Below are 19,421 nucleotides of genomic sequence, written 5' to 3' on the forward strand. Positions count from 1 at the left end.
TGTGTAGATGGCATGCGTTTACAAAGCTTTAACCATATTAAGATTGATGTAAAATTTAAAGGCTTTCAGCCGACACGTACGTGTGAATGTTCTGTCATAATTGTGCATTTTTTAATTATTTTTTTTTTGTATATGAACTAGTTTTGTGTTTTGCGCGATTTGTTGTCATGAATTTGGAGTGTGTAAGACGCGTTGCCTTAGTTACTTGTACTTCCTCTTGTGAAGGTCTGGCTGTGGATTCTTTCTGTGCCACGGTGTCCACTAATTCCTCGTTGTAACGAATACGTAAGCATACGGATGTTTTAATATTCTGGTTTGCGCGTCGTGGTTGAGGTTTCTTGGTTTAGAGGTATCGCTAGATCTCTGTTTATTCTATGTTTCAGGGTGCTAGGTATGAGACATGTACTGAGCCAGACTTTGGGGCGTGATTGAGCCAAGTCTTAGGCAGCCTTGGTAAGTACAGAGTCACGTTTCCGCTTATGTATTTGTTGGAGGTCCAGGGCCGTGCAGCCGGAATTAAGTGTGTTCGCGAGGTGTGTTACCAATGCATAGTTTTTATTATATGCATTGACAGTCACATTAGTAAAGTAGCATATTGCCTTTCAATATTCATCATCCATTTATATTTCGTCATTAAATGTTCAATTGTTAAACGAGCGTTGACCGTTGTGTTTGTGCAGTCATGTATTAATGCTTAGCCTGCCGAGTTGGGTAACCCGGTCCATTGAAATCATCCTCTAGCTAAACCTGTGAAACCTTGACATCGGCCACTCCTCTGTTCGAACTAAGCTCTACAAAGAATGAACTCGTATATCCGTATATTGATGAAAATGTTGATATCTATTTACAAGCATGAAAGGTAAATATTGGATTGGGGATTTCATACCATGTCTCCCCCACCCTCACTATGACTAATTAATAATTAAATGATGAAATAAACATTAGTGACAACCATTACACACAGACACACACACACGCCTAGATAGCGACACGACTTATAGCCCTCCCCCGGACACAATCCAAGTTAAGCCGCCCCTTGTCTTGTTTTCCACATCACTTTTGACAACTGAATCTTCATCCCTAACATACGCACTATATGTTTTACCTTGTTGGGTGTATCTGATATGCCCCGTAGAATTAGTCTGTAGATGTAAGTGTTCAATGAATGAATCGGTGAGTGAGCTGGGGCTTTAATTTATTAAATTATTATTAAATAAGCAACAAAAATAGTGATACAATATTTTTTATTTATTTAAAAAAGTGTATAGAATGCACGGCCAGGTACCAGCAAGAGATGATTTAATTAAACAGAGTAATAGAGATATGAACACGTGTCTGCGCTTAAGTGGGACCCACTTCTGTGATTATCTTCCCATTAAGTTAGGCTTTTATAGTCACGTCCGTGACATCCTATGTATTGCCCAGTGACCTTAACCTTCAATAGTCCTTACGAGTTCTCTCCCCTGGATTTCAAAACTTGTTCAGAAATGACCGCATCAAACTTTATTCAGGCCTACTTTACTGGACAGCAAGGGTACACAAATTAGGACAAATAGGTCTATCAAGAACTTGAAAATGTTCTATACCATATAGTCTGGTGGGGGGCGCAAATAATCCTGAATCACTTAAAAAGTTTTTCAAATGCATTTTCTATAGTTATAGTCAGGTACGTAATTATAGGTTCCACAAACCAAAAGTTTCCTACTTATAGTGACACTAAGACGTTACACTTTTAGTGACCTTAATAGTAAATTCGATTCATTTTTTTAGTATAAATGTGTATGACTAAAATATTTTCAAAGAGTTCATAAAACAGAAGTTCTCCGAGAGTAAAAACAAAAGAAGCTGGTATCGATATTACGATAAATATCTGACGCATACAAAATAAAGAGAGCAATTAAAACTGTATTTAATTTTTTTTTCATTGTGGCTAGACTTAATGTTAAACTGAAAAGATATACACTATACCCACCGAAACCTAAGATCTATGGCATGTTGGAAAATAGTTACATTGGTTAAGCATATCTAAATACTAGTAAATCCACTATCAGCACATGAAATATTATTTTTTTAGGTTTCTATGGCCAATATTAGATCTAATAAATGCACATGCTATCCTTATACGAAACAGCACTATAAATCCAGAAGTCTATTATTAGAATATACAGTCTATTTGAAATGTTAAAATCACAATCTAACCTGCATCTTAGAAGTTTTCAAGTTTGAATGAATCCAGACATAAACAAACATTCATGTTTAAAAAAATATCACCAGTTTACAGAATGCCAAATAAATTATAGAACTAGATTTAGATCTGCATTTATAATCCGAGTAACATTGATATATCCTCCTTCTAATTCCCGCGAAAAGTGCCCGCCGATTGTCTAACCATCTTGAAGCAGGTGAACCCGTGCTACGTCTGTTGTCAAGGCAGGCGTGCAAATGTTAGCCTACCTTGCGTTGAGCCACAGGGCCTGAAATTTGAGAGTGACTAGACCACGTGACCAGGGTAATAGATTAAGTACTGTGTCACCACAACTTTATAGACCACGCGATGTGTGACACAATTTGATTTCTGCTCTCTTTCTCTCCCTTTAATTTGTGTGAAGTGCTGTAGCTTGAGACAGACGTAACAAGAAACATGTGTTGTGGCCCCTGCCTGATAAGATAACAAAGTTCGGTAAGCGCAACAGATGTCAACCGAATAACAACAAAGGTGGATCATTGCATTGTAATATAAGGGTATTAATAATACAATTAAACATGTTTAAGCTAAGAAGTTTATGGGCATTGGTTGTGATAGGATAAAGCCTACCTGGCATTTTACCCTACCTGGCAGAGTCATTTGACATGATTTTCTTTCCATTCAAATGGACATTGAAGTTGATCAGATATTACTCCAGAACTAAAAAGTATTAAGTCATAGTCCAAACCAAACCATATTCAGGATGGCAGCGGGCAAGGTTTGAACTCGTGACTGCTATTATGTAGCGAAGGCTAGATACAGTGCTTATATTGAATCTGTAAGGTGAATGGGAAAGTGATCATTGATTCCCCCCTCCCCCCCCCCCTCAAGATCTTCTGCGAAGTGTTTCAAAACAGGGGAGGGGGGTGCTACCAAAATTTGAATGTAAAAAATAAGTGCTTAATCAAAACACACAAAGAGAGAGAGAGAAGCAACACACCACTGAAAAAAAAAAGAAGTTTCTCAAAGCAGTGTGCTAAGGACAGACACCTGACACCAGTAGATGTGCATTGAGAGATCAAATACACTCCGTCATCACCACCGTTGTTGCCTTTGGCAGGAGACAAAAGCTTAGGTTAGGGAAAATCTGAGGCCAGACCGAGGTACGGGTTTGGAAAGGGCGTCCTTGTTAATCAGAGTATAGGTCCTTGGCCCGTGCAAGTTACAGTCTCACCTGTATACTATATTCTAGATTCAAAATCTTGTTTGCAAGCTTGCTGCTTTGGCGTGTGTGTGAGAGTCTATGTTATATTGATGTTTTTGAAAAGTGTTTAAATAGTATTCTACACGTTTGGTCAAGTATGAACTATAGTAGGAGAATGCATACATATGTGCATTGTGATAGGCTTTGGTCTTGTATGTGTGTGATGGCTGTCTGGCTTCAACAGAATACTCAGAAGATGTTTGAGTTTCTTGTACGGGTGTATTCATTGATCTCAATAACTAACAATGATCAAATCCTACCATAATAACAAGATGTAAGAACTAAGTCCAGACCGTTAGATAAATGAATGAAGTTGAATACGTGTCGAAATCTGTCGAGGTAATGATGTTGTCACCCTGAAGTCCTAACACCAACTGCGTAATCTATACTATAAAGTAGAATGTAAGGAGTATGTATGTTCCGAATAGAAAATAAAATCGTTTGACCAATCTTGATGAAACTTTGCGCAAATGTTCATTGGGTGCTAACTGGAACCGTGACGTATGTATAGAAGCCCTAAAACAAACTTAAGACACTCAAAAAAAAAGTTGCCCAACTCTATGAAAGTATTAGTATTTGACGAATCAAGGCCATGTTTACCATGTTTAGATCGAGAGGATATAGATCTAGATGTAATTTTTAAAACTACAGCTTGCACAGATAGTTTTTTACTGTGACACATGAAAATACAAAATATAGTCCATTTATTTCATTACTTAATACAATTAACCTTCAAATTTGTGTTTCAAAAGCATTTTTACATAAATTTAGAAGTCCCGGCGTACATTCTTTCATTAGACAAGACCGAAATGCTACACATCTCTCTATTCCTAGGTCTAAAACTCTAATTCAACTCTAAGATGATAGAACTTCTTATCGCAAAAACAGTTTTATACTTTAATACATAAACATACTAATTATAGTCCATTCATTTAATATTTTAATCAAATTAACATTCAATTTTTTCCTAAAGCATTTTTCATACATTCGTTCGCTATAGCTGCTAAATTGTATTGACATACATTTTAGTAGTTCCATTCATGATTCCGTACATCTAACAAAAAAGGTCACGCATGCCTCCACGCACCCGCAGAAAGAGTTGGGGGGGGGGATTTTTTCTCCCCCCCCCCCCGCGAAATTTTTAAAAAATATGTATTTATGTGTGTGTGCCTACATAATCTTTATTACATTCTGACCCTTCATTCTTTCGGAAGACGATTAATGTGCCCTAGAATAGGTTCTTCCATGAGTTAGTGGAAAAATTTTAGATTTCCCGCCATCACTAGCAATGGGGTCTGGGCGAGCGCTAGGAGCTCCCCCAGCGCGGGGCGAAGCCCCGCCTCCAAGCACTATTTCTGATATTGAAAGCCAACAAAATGCATATTCTGAGGTGTCTACCGTGCATTTTCATGCTATTAAAATTTTCTATTTTAAAATCCTAATGTGCTATTCTTACTGACTTAGATCCTCCCGCGCCGTTCGGCGCATTTGCCGTCAAGCTGTTTCCATAAAATTGTAGACTCCCCGACATTACTAGCAAGGGGGTCTGGGGGAGCGCTAGGAGCTCCCTAGCGCGGGGCAAAGCCCCGCCGCCAAGCACTATTTCTGGTATTGAAAGCCAACAAAATGCATATTTTGAGGTATCTTCACTGCATTTTCCTGCTATTAAAACGTTTTATTTTAAAAACCTAATGTGCTATTCTTACTGACTTAGACCCTCCCGCGCCGTTCGGCGCATTTGCCGTCAAGCTGTTTCCATAAAAATCTGTCACTGGTAATGTCTGAAGCCTCTTCCCACCTGCCATGAGGACCTCCATGAATGAGTGGCGTCAAGTTGTACTAGGATATCATTGCAACTCTTCTTATGCGTAATTCATTTTGTCAGAGAACATGTCCCGCAAACCTCATGCGTCGCTCTCTCACAATCTTACTAAGGGGTCGACTACCAGTTCGGCATAGGATTTCCTTGATTTAGACCCGATCTCTATAACTGACTCCTAAAATCTGTCTTAGCCATCTTTGTTGAGCCACATTTAGTGTTTTTCAATTTCGGCAGATGAGTATTCACTACAGTTTATTAAAGGAGCCCCTGGTAAAATGTGTAACCACTCTTGAATACGCTCTTGGAATTAAGTGACTGTAGTTTGCTTTAGATTTTATATTGAAAAGAGAAGTTTTATCGTCAAAATCTTCTGTTGGGGGTTTTCCACCTCAAAATGCTCTGTAGGGGGATCTTAGACTCAAAACCATCTGGAGGGGTTTTAAACTTTAAAAAAAAGCCATCTGTAGAAGAGAGGTTTAAACTCAAAACCCCCGATTGGATTGGCTACGCTCAAATAATTTTAGCGTGTAATTTGCTTTTTTTTTTATTGAAGAGGTATTTTTAACATCAAACCCCTCTGAATGGGGGTTTAAACTCAAAACCCCTTTTGGCAACGCTCATAGCATTTTGAGTGCGTAATTTGCTTTTTTTCTTACACTGATGTATTTTTTAGCCTCAAACCCCCCTGGCGGGGGGTTTAAACTCAAAACCCCTTTGGCTAAGCTCATAGATTTAAGAGTGAGTAATTCGCTTTTATTTATATTGAAGAGGTACTTTTTAGCTTCAAACTCCACTGGAGGGGAGTTTAAACTCAAAACCCCTTTGACTACACTCATAACATTTTGAGTGTATAATTTGCTTTGTTTTTAATATTAAAGAGATTTTTTTTTACCTTCAAACCCCGCTGAAGTGGGATTTAAACTCAAAACTGAGTCAAAACCCATTTAGCTACGCTCATAACATTTTGAGTGCGTATTTTTTTTTGTTTTGTTTTATAGAAGAGGGGGATTTAACTGCAAAAACCCTAGGTAGGGGGTTTAAAACTCAAAACCCCTGGTAGGGGTTTTTAAACTCGAACCCCTCTGGTAGGGGTTTTAAACTTGAACCCCCCCCCCCGGAATTTGTTTTTTTAACTCGAACCCCCCTGGTAGGGGGTTTTAAACTCAAAACCCCCTGGTAGGGGTTTTAAAACTCAAAATCCCTTTGGTTGAGCTGGGGCAAGTGATGGTTTAGTATTAAAATCTCACCTAAAATAAACAAAATCAAAGCAAAAAATCAATCACTAAATTCCGATTCCCCCCCCCCCAGGGGGGATTTCATTTCGGGGGGGGGGGGGGTTTTGAACCCCAACCCCCCCCCTGACTACGCCCATGGCTAGTACGGTACTAGATTGAACAAGCTAAACCCCACTATCCGTGACTTTACTTATTGTCGCGTTCAATGTCTGTTAACTATGGTGGGTCTTTATAATAACTAAGTGCCTTACAGCATTTAATCAAGCGGGACATGAAAGCAGTGGAAGTTGATGTTGACTACTGGAAAGCATATCCCCAGAGAATGCACTACGTGGAGAGAGATGGTGACCAAGAAAGCAATGGGCAGAGAAAAGGCATTGGCCCCAGCTCTGGAAGAAAGTCGAGCGAAACGAAACATGGCTGGCTTCGTTCAAAGCGAAAGCACCTTAACCCGTGTTGTAGGTGGACGGGAATGAAATAGGGCTCCACAGTCTCATGAAGAAGTGTTAAACAAGACCAATGAGGCCAACAAACAGTATGCATTTAAAAAAAAAAAATGTTTCACCAGAATAACCCTAAATTGTTAACAACCCCCCCCCCGACACACACACACACATTTTGTCCTACTGTAAAGTCAAGTTCAGAGGGTATCTGTTTTTAAGAAATGTCCAGTTGTCTTTTCTTTCCCTAGCCTGTTGGCAAGTGTAGAACGAGTCAATAAAGACTATAAATAAGTTTTCGTTAGTCTCTCTCTTTCTCTCTCCCTTTCTCTCTCTCTCTCTGCAACGCATGTTCTTTGCAGAAGTTGAAGAAAATGAAGAAACATCTACAAATCTCCCAAAGAGCGGAGTGCAATGTCCACCTCAAAACACACACTCCTCACCTTACCTCCAGTAGAGCAGCAAGATGAAGAGAAAAGGCTTAAGGAAGATTCAGGCCAATCCTCCTTGCTTAAGACAATACAAAGGACTAAAGCAAGATTCACTTTTTTTTTTGTATGAGGGTTAGTGGGCTTAAAATAAAAAAAAGAAATGTCGTAATCTCTCCTTCAAATAAAAAACAACGAATGATACAAACTCGTCACAAGAGGCATTTTTAGTTTTAGACGATTTTGAATGAGTTTGGATCAGTCATGTGATTACATTCTTGATAGATCTAGAATAAGAATGAAAAACTGTCATGGAATCCACATATTGATGAAACTACAAAAAAATCAAACAAAGCATTAGGATTTATTAAAAGAAATTTCTATAAATCAAATAAGAACATAAAACTAAAATGTTATTTAACCTTGGTTAGGCCAATAATAGAATATGCATCCTCTGTTTGGGACCCCTCAACTCAAGAAAACATTAAGAAACTAGAACAGACACAAAATAGAGCAGTGCGATTCATAACAAACGAATATTCACATTTGACTAGAGTAACACCTTTAGTAAAATCACTAAATTTAGAAAGCCTTCAGGACAGAAGGCTCAAAAGTAAAGTAGCAATAATACATAAAACACTGAACCATAATCTTCAAATACAAAAACAAAATTTAATAAAATACTCTGAAAGACACAAAGATAAAGGCACATTCCTCGTCCCATATGCTAGGACAAATTTGTACAAGTGCTCCATCTTCCCTAGTGCTATTAGAGCATGGAATGGGTTGCCTGAGCTAGCCAGGAAAACCAGTGACTTGGCAGAATTTAAGTCATTGGTTAATATGCATGACTAAATGCATGACGCGTAGGACGTAATCATCTTCTTTTTTGAAGTAACGTCTGTATTATATAAGATAAGATAAGAATAATAAATCTGTACGAATAGAAATACTTTTACCAATTGTTTTTGTTTAGCCCTATTTCATGCTTTTAGCTTTATCAATGCGCAATAATCCTATCATTTGTTTGGACCAGTTGGGAAGAAGGAAAAAAAAAAGGGGGGGGGGAGAGAATGGTGAATCTGTGAAAAAGGTTACCGTGATCGCTTTATAAATGCATTTTATAAGTGAAAAAAAAAGTGTTACGACTTCAATTCCAACTCAAAGTATAAAGGGGACGAATTCAACTTATGCCACAGCATCTATCAAGTACAGGCTCTTTCCCTTGCTTGATACTAAACAAAATAATTAATTACCAATAGTTAATTTACTAATTGGTGTTTTTTTTCAATTGATTCTTGTTTGGTCAGGTACAAGAAGTACCTATGCGAAATTTCACATTGATCCGAGATTGGGTGTGGGAGAAATAACGAGTACAAACTTTTTACCAGACAGACAGAGTGAGTTGATATGTAAAACTACAAGTAAACTATTTGGACTCTTACATGATCATTAGCATCTAACTAGAGCCTGTGACTTATATTCGATAACAGACACTGCACCGGCCCACCCTTTCGAAACTGTCAATCATACCCTTTTTGAACGCCCCAATTTTATATACCTTAGCAAGACCTGTTTACCCCAACAGACCAGGCTCAACAGCAAAAAGCTATCTAGAAGAAGAAATGTAGCCTTTTGGCCCAACCCACAATATGGTCTTGTCATTTCATATAATACGTATATCAGCGTGTGCCTCGGTCTAGCTGCAAGGAGAGCTCTAGAGCACCATGCTTCTAACAAAGACAACTTTGCCTAGTCTTCCACGGGACACCGAGGCCGCTAGTTTGTTTGACTGATATCGTGACATCTAGTTCAAGGACAAACCATTGACGTCAATGCTGAACTTTCTAAAAAACATCGACACACTTCTATCAAAAGAAAGTCACTCGAGGGGAACACAAATATACCCGCCATCTACCCCTCCCCGCCTCCTAAGATGCTGAGCATTTACATGGTACTTTTCGTTGACCTATCTCAGTGGTTGTAATAGTACGGAGACATTCAAAAAGAAAATAAAAAAATATTTAATTTTACCGCAAGCTATCACCATTAGAGTGTGCACATTTGTCCCACGGGTTTCCTCATTTAAATACACACCCACAGGCAGATAGTCAGACAGACGGACAGATAAACAGACAGACAGATAGATATTGTTAATGGTTACATTTCGTCATAGCATTATTCTTTTATCTAAGAAATTATAATTCTTATTAATTTAAGGGTTGTTTCCATTGCTAGGATAGAACCTATTTGTTAGACCGACTATGAAATGGTCAGCGTAGTCCTTCCCCCCCCTCTCCCTTCTCTCCCAGTAAATCAAGTCTCAATAAAAATTAGTACCAGTAAGTCTAATCTCAGTAAGTATTAGTCTCAGTAAATCTAGTCCTAGTAAGTATTAGTACCAAAAAGTCTAATCTCAGTAAGTATTAGTCTCAGTAAATCAAGTCTCTATAAAAATTAGTACCAGTAAGTCTAATCTCAGTAAGTATTAGTCTCAGTAAATCTTGTCCTAGTAAGTATTAGTACCAGTAAGTCTAATCTCAGTAAGTATTAGTCTCAGTAAATCTTGTCCTAGTAAGTATTAGTACCAGTAAGTCTAATCTCAGTAAGTATTAGTCTCAGTAAATCAAGTCTCTATAAAAATTAGTACCAGTAAGTCTAATCTCAGTAAGTATTAGTCTCAGTAAATCTTGTCCTAGTAAGTATTAGTACCAAGAAGTCTAATCTCAGTAAGTATTAGTCTCAGTAAATCAAGTCTCTATAAAAATTAGTACCAGTAAGTCTAATCTCAGTAAGTATTAGTCTAAGTAAATCTTGTCCTAGTAAGTATTAGTACCAGTAAGTCTAATCTCAGTAAGTATTAACCTCAGTTTTAAGTAGGTAAGTTTTAATGTATCATCCCCCTCTGCTTTTCAACACACCCTCTCGGTCGGATACTCTCTCCCATGTGTGTAACTCGAGTTTAAAAGGCAAACGAGAAAGGCTGTCGGGCCCAACCACTGAAGCATTGTATGTCTGCCTTGTTGGGACACACAACGGATTCTGAAAAGGTAGCCACATCAAGGCAAGTGGGGTTTACCTGGAAGGGCCAAGAAGGGGGTGGTACAATAACCCTATCAATGAAAAAAAAAAGTCAGAGCCAGAGTGTCGGCTTGTGAGAGTTACCGATCTAGTAATAAACCTTGAACCTTTTACATTGGGAACACGAAATGTCTAGCTAGACCAAGCGCATAATTTGCTGTGAATTGTGTGTGACCTCCTAGTGGCTTCAGGTGGAAATGGATCGAAAAAAGGGCTGGAAAGGTTACTTTCAAATATGACCTAAACCTGATTCCAATTGCCTATCCTATATTATAACAGATATTTTTTTTTTAAGTCATCACGCCGTCACATAATCATCCATTATATGTGCACAATAAACTGAGATTAAAACAAAAAGGAACAATACAGTTGGCTGAATTAGACTAAGCATAGCTAGAGGTAAGTTACATCACACTGAGTACATTTTTCTGATGAACTTTTGTGAGAAAACAAAGTGTATCAACATCAACACTTCGTTTCTTGTACACATCGGATACATTAAAAGCTACAAATTCATAGTTTTATCTGCCATGCATGGGCGTAGCCAGGGGGGGGGGTTAAACTTTAGTGACTGATTTTGATGATAAAACTTCTCTTTTCGTTATAAACTAAAGCACCTAATTCAAGAGTGTAGTCAAGAGAGGTTAAAAATTTCTACCAGTGGCTGGGCTCTATCAACAAAGTGCAGTGAATAGTCATCTGCCGAAATTGAAAAAAAAAGACTAAATGTGGTTCAACAAAGATGGCTAAGACGGATTTAAGGAGTCAGTTATAGAAATCGGGTCTCAATCAAGGCAGTCGACCCCTTAGTGAGGTTGTGACAGAGCGTCGCGTGAGGTTTGCGGGACATGTTCTCCGACAAAATGAATTACGCATAATAAGAGTTGCGATGACATGGAGGCCATTACGAGGCGCAAACAGGGACACCATAATACAACATGGCGCCATACTTTCATGGAGGTCCTCAGAGCAGGTGGGAAGAGGCTTCAGATATTGCCGGTGACAGATTTTTGTGGTAGCAGCTTGCTACGGCGCGGAGGATCTAAGTCAGTAAGAATAGCACAGTAGGTTTCTGAAATACAACTTTTTAATAGTAGGATAATGCACTGTAGATACCTCAGAATAAGCATTTTATCGGATTTCAATATCGGAAATAGTGCTTGGCGGCGGAGCTCTTAGCACTCCCCCAGACCCCCTGGCAAGGGCGGGCAGTCTGCAATTTTTTCCACTAACTCCAGGAAAATCTCATTCTAGGGTAAACGTCTTCCGAAAAAAAATGAAGGGTCAGAATGTAATAAAGATTAATTATGTACACACACACATTTTTTTTTTGCCCCGGGGGTGGGAGAAAAATCCGCCATGTATAAAAAACTCAAATATATACTTTGTCCTCTAATTCAAAATTGTGTAAGAAAACAATATAGTAGGTTTACATTTTATTTTATGACCTAATTTTCTTTGGTATTCCGTGGGTCTAGTTATGTTGCACTGAAGACGTTTACTGTCGCGTAGTTTATCTCTAGAGCTCTTCAAGTTACACAATTACTTGGAGAGAACCCTTCTAAACAAAGTCGTAGTCCCGATCGGCTCTGTATGGCTGGCAAGAACAAACAAAAGATTTGTTTTTATGACTTATCTTTTTCTTTATCAACCATTAACTATATTGAAAGAATCGATGTGTGTAGCGTTAAACGTGTGTGTGTGTGAGCATATCTTTTATGTGTAGCGTTGAACGTGTGTGTGTGTGAGCATATCTTTTATGTGTAGCGTTGAACGTGTGTGTGTGTGAGCATATCTTTTATGTGTAGCGTTGAACGTGTGTGCGTGAGAGCATCTCTTTGCGTGTTAAGATATAATAAACGGAAAATTCATGTTCGTAGCCTATACGAGGGGTCGGCAACCTGCGACTCGCGAGCCACATGCGGCTCTTTGGATGTTAAGCTGCGGCTCTTTAGTTCTATGGGCAAATATAATTTTTTTTTATAAAAAAAAAACCATTTAAAAATCGTTCTGATTCGATTCTATCTCTTAGCCACTTGTACTCGCTTTTCAGCGCACCTTGCCCCCATGTCATTTGAATGTAACATATTTGCAGGTGGAAGATCTTCAACTTTCTTCTGCCTTATCACTTGATATATATGTGTCTTGCACTTAAAAGACACGGCACAAGTTGACCTTTGTTGTCAGATATATGTCTTCCCAAGGTCCAAAAGAAGAACTTCTAGGATTGCTACCGCTCTCGTGACAAACTAGAGGAGAAGATACAGCTAATGTCGTGCAAAAATACCTTGAAGACAATAGAATCAATATAAATAACAAGTCAGAAGTAGGGCAGGTACAAAACATAAAGGGGCACAACTACGGATTCTTTGCGCAAAATAAACCACAAAATGTTCACGTTTCACTGAATAATATACCAAGATGCGCTTTGTGTCCAAACATTTCCGGCCGAAATAGATGAGGTCATAAATTTGGTAATCAAGATTTTTAACATCATCTTGTCAAAAACACTCTACCATCGTCAGTTTATAGAATTCTTAACGAAATGGAGACTTGGTATTCCGACCTCCTTCTTTAAAATAAAGTGCTTGATGTTAAAACGTTTTTGCTTTGTGATTGAATGGATTGAATAGATTCCTAAATGTAAAAGGCATTAATCATGTTGAATTAGAAAATTAGACAAATGGTTGCAAGCATTTTACTTTATGGTGTTTATAACAGAAAAGAAAAAAATTAAATGAGCTAAATCTAAAACTGCAAGGGAAACCCAGTCTAGGTTTTGGTAAAAGAATTTGTTTGTTTTGAAGACAAAATTTATTCTTTTTGCAGAAGATATTCAGAGCGGTCAGTTACTTCATTTTCAATTTGTAAATCAATATCGCGATAAAAGCAGTGCAACGGTTGACACGAGTTACTTCAGGAACGTTTTAAAGAAAAATTAAAGATGAATTTGCTAACTGATTTGAGCAATTCAAAACAAACAAAACGATAGTAGCGTTTATAAAAAAAAATCATCTTAACACTAATAGTACCGAAATCCACATTGAGCCATTCGGAATCGATACTGGATCTCTAGACATGCAATTGATCGATTTAAAAAGTAAAGCTATTGTGTAGTGATCAATGTACTGACTTGAAACTCATGTTGGAAGGTCCAGAAGTGTATGTAACACAACACAAGTGGACAGCTTTCAAAGAAATGCTGCGAGTTGCGGGACTTATATTCCACGTATGGAATAGTCTTCCAGACTGCTACAGTCAGGTGAAAAAGTTGGCATTTGAAAGGCTTACTATATTCGGATTGGCATATTCATACAAGCAAGTGTTCTCTTGCATGGATATAATTAAAAATAAAGTAAGAAGCCAAATAACAAATGAAAATTTAGAGTCGTGTTTGAAACTAAAAAAAATCTATGAGCCAAATTTATCCAAGCTTTCTAAATGCCATAATTACCACTGAATTTGTTTGCCCATATGTTTGTTATTGAAGTACAAGTTAGTGTTGTATGTAAATGTTTAATTGTTTAAATTTTATACTTAAATAATAAATAATTATCATATATATAATATATAATAAAATAAATATAATAAGATATAATTTGTTGTGTAAAACACTATTGATATAATGATAAATTGATGTTTTTCTTATGAATAATAGATTCGTTTTTTTAAATAAAAAAAAACTTTATTTATGCGAGTACTATTTATTATTGGTAAGAAAAAAAAATCTTGTGGCTTTTTAAAAACGTTGAAATTTTGTACTTTGTAATTTTTGGATCTTCCGACTCAAAAGGTTGCCGACCCCTGGTCTATACTAATACCATTCATTGATCTGACATTTGGTTGTTTTCAAGATGGATGAAAAGATGAATTGACTATAAAGCTTGGCCTAAAAATCGTGTCATTGAAGTTGCTGGTTACACAATAAGGTTTCAGACAGGTCCATGCGTTTATTTGGACTCGTGAGTGCAAAGGAAATGTAGTGGTAGTGGTCGGACGACATTTTGGCAGAAACGACTTTCAGACTGAAAGCTTTAATTCTCTCTGTGTGTCTCTCTCTCTCTCTCTCTCTTCTCTCTCTCTCTCTTCTTTCTCTCTCGCGATGCGATAAAAATTGAAGACTACTGTTTTGGCTGAGAATAACAACAAAAAGTTCCTCACGAAACTGACCAGCTAACTTTGTTACAATAAATTCTATAATTGAAACAAACACTTTCACAATGTAAACACGTAAACAAGGTTCTTGATTTAGCCATCTTGGCTCCAACTGTGTACAGTATGTACATGTATCACTTTTTATATCATACATTTAAAAGAGGGATAACGCATAATACTGTGTGACTGAATGAAGGAGACCTAGGCCCTAACAGTCCATCAACAAACTTGACAAGAGAAAGTTTTAGAAATTAGATTGATTTGTAATAAAAAGTTTATTTAAATGTCTAATGCATCAGTTAGATGGGGGATTATTTCGGATTGTATAAGGTCGCGGGGCAATAATTAGAAACCCAAATAAAAGACCTTGTTAAGGACAAACGCAGACGACGAACAGAAAACTTAAATAAAACCCCGTACAGACAACGGCTTGGTCGGCATAAGGTTAAACAAAATAAATAGGCCATAAGTTGTAAAGAAGACATTCTCAACATCAGTAGAAACGATCCTCCAAAATGCTTGGTAGCTAAATGTTTTAAGGTCTTAATTGTAAAGGATTTCAACACTTTTCATTACATGGACACTAGGACACTACATGGACACTAGGACACTACATGGACACAAGGGAGACGGATGGACATCTATGTGCTCCACATTTAGAGACGTCATTTCAAAGACAACTTGAGATTCACCTGCACGAGACTTTCTTGACCTGAAATCAATACAGGGGGTATGGGGTGGCGCCCTGACTTATGGACAGAGGCGTACCGCTCATGTCTCCTTCCACAACACTGAGATCCCTCCGCCCGTCGAATAAAACCGTCCATAGACACCCTAGAGCTATTTACAATAAAACTTTTTTTTTAAAGACAGGAGACACATGCACTTTTAGCGAGATTCTTTGTCCTTAAACTTGTCACGAGATTCCCGCTCCTGAAGCACTTTTTTTCTGTTATAAAGTGATTCCGGTAGCATTGTTTCTCTATGTTTTACTAGTTTCTCTAAAAAAAAATGTTTTCATCGGTACCTAAAGAACATGGCAAAGAAATGTGTTGTACAATGCTGAAGAAGCTTTAGCCAAAGAGATTCATAATAATGAAGCCTGGAATTTCAAAGATCTAATAAATGGACACATATTGAAATTCTGAATAAGAAAATGTTTTTCGTATTTTCAAAAATATTACACGCTATTTTGTTATTTTACATTATGTCTAGTTTTTCTATTTGCCTGCTTCAAATTTGTCCTTCATAAATTCTGGTCAATTAGACATAAGGCCCACAACTCCTTGGAATTCAATTTGCCAAATCAGTTACCTCCCTGTACATATTGAAATATCTGAAGCTAAAAATGTCCGGCCTTAAGTTCACTAGATAGTCGTCTATATTTTATTTTTTTAAACAATGTCGTAAAAAAAACAACAACACTGCTCTGACTCAGTGCCAGTATACGACTTGACTCGATGTCAATAGATTTATGGCATGACATGAACGACATATAAGTTGGTCGAAAACAAAAGAAAGAATTTGACTGTCCATAAATGTCTTCAACTTGGGACCACAAAAGAAAAAAAAACAACGTGTCCCTCTTTGTTTTGTTTTTCCATTTAGTTTCAAAGAATCTATTTATGTCTAAGTACCTGCAGTACTGGTGTGTTAAGTTTTAGAACAAAACAAAAAAATTGAGAAAAGATCCACACCACAGTGGACTGGGACTGGTAAGAGGCGGGGGGGGGTATGGCAGCTCGAACGAATAGCTGTACAATTTAACAATGTAGCAATTTTATTTCTTTTGCCACAAAACGCAAGTGATCCAAAGGCATTTAAACTACAAATGCCAACAATGTACAAACAAAACTAACTATGAAGTGGAGTTGAGTGGACGCAACTTATGTACCACGTAGGCTAAGCGTTACCAAATATCAAGGCACCTCGTTAGTAAGTCTCATAAAAGATCTAAGACTTCAGACTCAACTTATTTAAGGACAGACCAATATCTTTTATTACACGCTAAAAGCTAAAACAATGGTCTCCCATCGTTTTGTTTCTTTTAAAGCAGGAATGGATACTAATGCAGGTATGGACATTCACTGCAGGTATGGTCACTAACAGAATAACATGTCTGAAGAAGCTACATTGATATAGATCAGTGCTGTTGTAACCAGTCTGAAATAGCTACATAGATCAGTGCTGTTGTAACCAGTCTGAAAAAGCTACATAAATCAGTGCTGTTGTAACCAGTCTGAAATAGCTACATAGATCAGTGCTGTTGTAACCTGTCTGAAATAGCTACATAGATCAGTGCTGTTGTAAATGAATAACATAGATACATAGATCAGTGCTGTTGTAACCAGTCTGAAATAGCTACATAGATCAGTGCTGTTGTAACCATTCTGAAATAGCTACATAGATCAGTGCTGTTGTAACCTGTCTGAAATAGCTATATAGATCAGTGCTGTTGTAACCATCTGAAATAGCTACATAGATCAGTGCTGTTGTAACCAGTCTGAAATAGCTACATAGATCAGTGCTGTTGTAACCAGTCTGAAATAGCAACATAGATCAGTGCTGTTGTAACCTGTCTGAAATAGCTACATAGATCAGTGCTGTTGTAACTGTCTGAAATAGCTACATAGATCAGTGCTGTTGTAACCAGTCTGAAATAGCTACATAGATCAGTGCTGTTGTAACCAGTCTGAAATAGCTACGTAGATCAGTGCTGTTGTAACCAGTCTGAAATAGCTACATAGATCAGTGCTGTTGTAACCAGTCTGAAATAGCAACATAGATCAGTGCTGTTGTAACCTGTCTGAAATAGCTACATAGATCACTGCTGTTGTAACTGTCTGAAATAGCTACATAGATCAGTGCTGTTGTAACCAGTCTGAAATAGCTACATAGATCAGTGCTGTTGTAACCAGTCTGAAATAGCTACATAGATCAGTGCTGTTGTAACCAGTCTGAAATAGCTACATAGATCAGTGCTGTTATAACATGAAGACAACGTGGCTTGTTACTAACACTCGCTACACTCTTGAAAAGGCGGTAGGATCAAAATCCTAAATATTCTATTTATTGGAAAGCTTTTTTTCCCTATTTTTCAAAGAAATAAAACTTTATTCATCATCAAAGATAAAACTACTTTCTGTCCAGTGACGCTCATACTCACAGGTTTTGTGACAAGACACATTACTTGCAAGATTCATGTACACACATTAACACTCAAACATTTGGTTTCATAAGTTCTCAGCTTTCTGCCATTCTAGGCTTCGTAACTCGTCATGACATGTCACAATTGACACACACAACAACAATAGCAACAATAAGAAAACGAGCGTAGGTTAATCCTAAAGTTTATATAGAGGCTGAGATCCAGACGCACGAATACTAAGAGCGAACCAGCAGCGACAAAAGACTGATATGAATATACAAGTTCCTCAACTTTAATTAGAACAATGCTAGGAGTCTATGACATTTTTGTATTTTTTTTTTTTTTAAATCTTGTTAGAAAGTGAACAAACCCTACTATAATATAAAGTAAAAGTTGGTAAAGTTCCCCTTTCAGACCATGCAGTCTATAGGGCAGATGATGTTAAGGCCATCTATTTCTTTGGCCAACGATTAACAAGCAAGGTGTTATGTGGCCAGCACAAAGACCAACAGCCTTTACTTTCCCCATCTAAAGTCAGGTACCCATTAGAGTTGTGAGGACTCATGGGCGCCCTATAAATCCCGAAAATTCGAAATCCCAGTTTTCACCGAAATTCAAACCCAGGACTAAGGGCTTAACCACTCAGCCACCGCCCCCCCCCCCAATATGCCTTTGCTATATACTTCTTGTTAGAAACTTAACAAACCCTACTGTAAGATGCATGCTTAACAATGCTTCGTCTTCCTGTTACTTGTTGAACACTGATATAACTGATACATGTGTAACAATGTGTTGTGTTGCTGTCAACATCACCAACACCGTGCACCTGTTCTTGTACCTCGCAGCTCATTGAGTAGATGAGAAGGTGCAACACATTTTCCTGCACTCACCTAATGATCCTCTCAGTACAACTAGTCAAAGATAATTGGAGGAGCTCAAGTTATTATTTGTATTATTTATTTTTATTTTTCCGCTCCGGGCATAAAGCCTCATCAGATAGAACTGCATAATCGAACATAGAAACTTGTATCTGTCGTTCAATATATCATCAGCACAATCTGGGTATAGCGTGCAACATGGATATGAAGGAGATTTACTCTAACACAGCATCTACAGATGCACCAGATTTTTTATTTGCTCCTCAAAACCTGATCAAATTAGAGCATACAAAATACAACTGAACATCAAAATGAAAATAAATTAAAACTTAGAAATGTAACAAAAGTTGCAACGCAAATATAGTCTACCATCTGATGACAAACTGTAACAATAATAAAAACACAATTGTAAAATGATGGTAATGAAAACAACCACTGACACGAGCAAATAGATTTAGTGGAAGACATGGCGGCATGGTGGAAGACATGGCGGCATGGTGGAAGACATGGCGGCACTGTTTTCTCACAATGGAATCATTAAATGCAACACATTTCAAGATGATGACAGTTTCTACTCAATTTAAAAAAATAAATTATAGCTTTTATATAGCGCTACTTTCATGTTTATAGCATGCTCAGAGCTCTATGGTCCAATCTCGTTTGTGGACTAGTGGGGGAGAAGGTTTTCTGTGCTGCCTTTAGGCGCTCAGTAAATACAACTCTGCTCGAGTCGGGTGTCGAACCTTGAGCCCCCTTCTTAGGTAGCCAAGCCAAGTTCAAGCGTA

The 19,421-nt window shown here is 37.7% G+C and overlaps 1 protein-coding gene across 5 annotated transcripts in view; it reads right to left on the bottom strand.

Annotated features, from left to right (window-relative positions):
* The window catches only part of LOC106073396 (serine/threonine-protein phosphatase 2A 55 kDa regulatory subunit B delta isoform-like), a 55,333-nt gene that overhangs the window by 18,767 nt on the left and 17,145 nt on the right, over positions 1-19,421 (bottom strand). Inside the window, exon 1 of one of the 5 annotated variants that reach the window (XM_013233930.2) lies at positions 2,200-2,476. The exons of 3 other annotated variants lie outside the window; for them this stretch is intronic. The gene's annotated coding sequence lies outside the window, so the exon portion shown is untranslated. Of the gene's footprint in view, positions 1-2,199; positions 2,477-19,421 lie in introns of those variants that run through there. One more of the 5 variants, XM_013233945.2, reaches the window with a different exon arrangement.

Source organism: Biomphalaria glabrata, chromosome 1, assembly GCF_947242115.1.
Source record: "Biomphalaria glabrata chromosome 1, xgBioGlab47.1, whole genome shotgun sequence".
NCBI lineage: Eukaryota > Metazoa > Mollusca > Gastropoda > Planorbidae > Biomphalaria > Biomphalaria glabrata.